The sequence below is a fragment of the Danio rerio genome, chromosome 3, assembly GCF_049306965.1.
Source record: "Danio rerio strain Tuebingen ecotype United States chromosome 3, GRCz12tu, whole genome shotgun sequence".
Classification (NCBI taxonomy): Eukaryota; Metazoa; Chordata; class Actinopteri; order Cypriniformes; family Danionidae; genus Danio; species Danio rerio.
The window spans coordinates 44,459,206-44,464,893 of NC_133178.1; positions in this window are offsets into that span (position 1 = coordinate 44,459,206).

Sequence of the window (5,688 nt, forward strand, 5' to 3'; positions counted from 1 at the left end):
CTTAAAAAAAGTCCCCTATTTTGACAACTATGGCACTTTTCTGTAGTAGCTAATATGGAGATATAAATTTATATAATCTAATTTCAAATTAGTAATAATCAGCATATAACTGAAAAGATCCACTGAAAAAAAAAGAAAAAACAATCTAAACCAGCCTAGGCTGGTTGGCTGGTTTTAGCTGGTTGGCCAGGCTGGTTTTAAAGGGGTTTTGGCCACTTCCAAGCTGGTTTCCAGCTAAAAACAGCTACAACCAGCTTGACCAGCCTGGTTTAAGCTGGACACAGCTGGTTTTGACTGGGCTCCCAGCCTGGCTAGGCTGGTCAAGCTGATTTTTTTACTGGTCATCTCCCAGCCTGACCAGCTAAGACCACACTGGAAAGGGCTGGAAACCAGCTTGGAAGTGGCCAAAACCCCTTTAAAACCAGCCTGGTTGACCAGATAAAGCCAGCTTAGCCTGGTTTAAGCTGTCTTTTCAGTAGGGATATATTCTTTGGTTTTTAGTTATATCATTTCATTATCAGCCAAGCCATGAGGGCCATTAACCTTTGTCTTTCTGACTTCTGGTTGAGCCAAAGTGATGCAAATGCTATATACGGCCAGGATTATAACGACGCTGCCTTTGTCTTCGGGTGATGCTTTCATGCTAAAGAAACCCTTTTGTTGATTAATTTAGCTACGTGGTCAGTAGCTGGGCAGGTTTCTATATGCCAGTTATCATGCTGACTCAAAAACTTAATTTGCATGCTTTGTTTAGTCGTCTTCCCTCCTCCTAAGAAGACATTATAGACAGGACATCTTTGTCCTGCTCCTGCAGATACATGGACTTCTTGAAGATACTTTATGACTACATATCAACCAACATGCTCATAATAAAGGAATTTTGCTTGTTTCAAGTCTCCTGGACTGGGTTCTCTCTCTCTTTCACTCATTGATTTTTTTTTACAACACTGGGCATCTAGGATCATTTGGAAGATGTTTTGTGGGTTCACAGCAATAACATGCATGAACTGATGAAGACATCTTAGCGGTTTTAGAAGTCTTACATGCTGAAGATTTAAAAGGCTTAGTGGATGCAGAGAATTTATTTTTAATCTGACCAACAGCTATTAACTTCCCTTGAATCGCTTGGACAGGCACTAAACTCTGGTCTGAAGTGGTTTTAACATGCTCACCAGCCGCTTCATTTTGAGTAGCAATTGTGATGGCTTTACTGAGAGTCATCTACAGAAGTCTCTCGCTAATTAATTTGTTGGCCACATTTTTGGCTAATTGATCACATAGCACTTCATCAAGATTGGATTGAAACTCACGTGGCTGCTAAACACTTCATAATATTTCCTCATTTAAACAAAAGTGGAAACGCAACAGGAGTTATTATTTTGCTGCCAAAGCAACTGTAAAGGCAGAATGCATTCACGTGCAGCTCTATCGAGGCTTACCCTGCTAAATTTACCCAAATATTTAAATTTGAACGGTTTTACTGTCCGTGTTTCCACCTGGAACACCAGTGTGCGTTTAAACCTCATGGCTTGAATCTCTATAGTAGTTAGCCCTACTATAAACATATAAACATATCTATCTCTGTCTATCTATCCGTCCGTCCGTCCGTCCGTCCGTCCGTCCGTCCGTCCGTCCGTCCGTCCGTCCGTCCGTCCGTCCGTCCATCCATCCATCCATCCATCCATCCATCCATCCATCCATCCATCCATCCATCCATCCATCCATCCATCCATCCATCCATCTATCTATCTATCTATCTATCTATCTATCTATCTATCTATCTATCTATCTATCTATCTATCTACAGTTCAAGTGAGAATTGTTAGCCCCCCTTTAATTTATATATATATATATATAAGTTTTTTTTTTTTTTTTTTTTTTTTTTTACAAAATGACGTTTAACAGAGGAAGGAAATTTTATCAGTATGTCTGATAATATTTTTTTTTTCATCTGGAAAAAGTCTTATTTGTTTTATTTCAGCAACAATAAAAGCAGTTTTTAATTTTTCAGAAACTGGGGAAAAAAAAAACAGGGAGGCTAATAATTCAGGGGGGCTAATTGTCTGTCTGTCTGTCTGTCTGTCTGTCTGCCTGCCTCTATATTGATGTTACCTTTGTAAAATGTATTCATTAAACGCTATTAAAAATAACTACATTCCATTATTTGCATACACTAAGTTTTTGTGTGTTAAATGGTACAAATAATAATAATAAGTAAACCGAACTAAACATAGTAAAACTACTTCCTTTCATATCTAAATTTATAGATTACGAGTTTTAATCATTGTGGTTCTTTCTCATTTCATCTGTTTGTATAGTAGTTGTATAGTAGTAGTAGCTGTAGTTTACTCTGATAAATATTTACTACTTTTGTATAAGGTAAAAGTAACGGATTTATATTTCAAAACTATATACAGCAATAGTATTTGAGTTATATGTCTGAGTTGCAACTACAATGTTTTAAAGATTATACAGTATACAATACAACAAGATGCATCAAAATCTAAATGTTTATGATATTTTAATAATTTGTTCATTTATTCATGTATTTATATATTTCTTTATTCATCACTAAATATAGAAACACTATTTGAAATTGAACTGTTCCTTTTGGTATAAGGGGTGTATTTTGCTTGTTTACTTTTTATGTACTTTTTTCTTTAACCCGCTATGTATTATGTGTTTGTTTGTTTTATACACTTTATGCATTAACATTTAAAAGTTTTTTGCTACATTATTCACTAATCCATTTATTGACTTTTGCATGTATGCATGTTTGAACGGGACTCCCATGTGCCTCTATCCTGCAGGAAAACCCTAAATTACCTAAAGCAAATATTAAAGGTGCAGTAGGTGATTGTCTTCAGAAGCAATTTTTGTTGTGCTGGTTGAAAGCCTCTTCACAGTCTAATAGTAATGATTAAAGTAAATGATCTAAATGCATTTATATGTATTTTTATATTTTGGGCAAGGCATAAAGCAAAAAAAATTTCATCCAAATTAAATAGAGTCAGACTGACATCTCTTATAATTCCGATACGTAGCCCAATCTGTCTGTCAGCAAATGCAGATTTGAACAACTGTGCAGCCGTTTGTACGCAGCTCCGCCGACCGCCACGAGTTCACGTGAGAGAGAGCACGTGCGCGTGATCGATAAAAGCCTGCCAAATCAAAACTTTTTTAAAACCTGAATCAATATTGGAGTTACCTTTGCACACTGGCGAAAAGATGAACGCAGGAATGACGAAGGAATGACACAACAGCTGAAGGATAGACAGGTTAGACAGGTAATGTTCTGTTTTAGCTTCACACAAAGCTGATGTAACATTAGATGTTGTTGTTACAAATGGGTTATATCTTCACAGAAGTGTTTTTCAGCCACTAAAATCTTCCGATGAAAGATTGATGAGACTATTTTCAGTCTCATAAGGGACCTTTTACAGCATCGATAATGTAGATTTTAATAAGTTTAACAACAAAACACAAGTAAATGCCACTATTCTGCCTAGTCTCTCCCTATATTGTTTAGCATTCAACTTTAAATATTTGATCTGAAATAGCATGTCAATTTGGCTTGCACGCTGTCGGACAAGCACTAGTCGCTTTTAACACGTGAGAGAGGGTTCTTTTGCTGTGCTCGTGTTTAAGGAGGCGTGGCTCTAGACGGCAGGGGAGGGACTGTAATTCTTGCTGCGTCCCAAATGGCACACTATACACTATGCACTAATGCACTATGTACTTATGCACTTACACACTCAACAGGATAGTATATGTATGCAGTGTTGTCCCAAATGGCACACTAATGTTTTTTTACTAAGCGGAAATTCAAATCGTTTCTCTGATGACGTTTGACGGTTACCAAATCAGTGAAATAAACAACCGAATTATCAAATAATACCTGCCGTAAGTATTCCCGCATTTACCATTGGGAGGCGCTATAATCACTCTCGTAGGAGAATTTTGCTTTCACCATCCAAAATAAATAAAGTTATTTAACATGTGCGTCCGATAGCTCCGCCCCTTCCGCTACGTAAGCAAACCTGCGGTCGTTGAGTGCGTGAGGTGTCCATCATTACACACTTCATTTTAGCGGCTAAATGAGTGCATCATCCGGGTAATTAAAGTGCACTTATTATTTTTGGAATTTTCAGTGTGAACACACTACTTACACTATTTATACTACAAAATGGTGTAGAATAGTGCATAAGTATGCGATTTGGGACGCAGCTTTAGAGTTTTATGCTAAGCTGTTAGCATCGTGGAATAACACCTACTGCACCATTAAATAATCTAAAATGTCTTCCTACTCTCGATTGGCAGACACTATTTGTTTTTGTTTTAATTTTATTAGTACATAATATCACAATTAGGGAAATATTCACTACTAATATGTCAAAATGGAGATTCATATCTGGTAGAAACAATACTCACGGTACACAATATACTCAGCCTTCATTTCACCTTCTCATAGCAACTTGTTTAGATAGAGAACCCAATGTTTTCAGGAGAGAAACAAATTGCTAACATTATTTCAAGTGTGCTTCAACATAACTACACTGTAAAGAGTAAAATCTAAACAAATTATTCATCTTGTTACAAAAAATCCTAATTCTTTTAGGTGTAAGTTATGAAGTAATGTTTAAAGGTGCTGTATGTACATTTTTGACTGCTTTAAAGCATATAAATGCCATAATATGTTTGCAGATATTTACAAAACATCCTAAGTAAACATTCTTGTTTATCTGAAAAAACAATGCTGAAGTCCGATATTCTGCTTTTAAAATGTGCCTTGCGTCTTTGTTTTAGTTCTTTTAACCCACTCAATGCCAGTTTAGCTGTCGAGAACAGCATATTTCATTCATTCAGTCAGTTACTGTGCGTTCACACTGAAGGTGGTGAGAACGTCAAACATAACTCTGGCCGCACTGGCAACAACGCTGTCTGCCTTCAGCTCTGGTGGCGAGAGCATCAAAATTCACTTAATTGATCTCGTATTTAAAGGAGCCGTTGAAGCATATCATATCATATCAGTTACATTCCCACATAAAACACGCTTTCTAGTTTAATAATGTTATGCACATTTTATTAAATTCATTTAACAAGGGAAGATCAAGTTGCATGTGGTGTGGCTTTGCTCTACTTAATTATCCAATGTGTCCATAAAATATTCTGTAGCATCAGTACTGTTTTGTCATGTTGCATGATATTCCCGCTTTTTTAAAGAAAAAAAATAGATATATAACATTAATGCACATCAGTAACTCGCCAGTAATTTTTTAAATGTATGTTAGAAAACATTGCAAGTAATTGGAAATCCGGCATCCGCAATAATTAAACACTTGGGAACCATTGTTGTTGGAACCAAAGTTCACAGGGCTGTGTTCTCTGGACTCCTCTTAAGCGGTGGACTTCTACATTCTGATTGCTTGCCACCAAACCACGTCATAGCTCATTACCATAAAGTTGACTTGATTTCAACTCTCCTCGACACCCACAATGGCGAAGATGCGCTGTTCCACACTGCTTATTGCCCCTGGTTCCCGTTAAAAATAATTGACTTCTGGCTACTTTGCGCTCTCACGGCTTTTAGTGTGAACGTACAGTTAGGCTCTCAAAGCATGCGTTCATGACCCAAATGTGACCTCCTCTAGCCAATAGTAGCCTCTGAAATGAGACGCAGATTCAGAG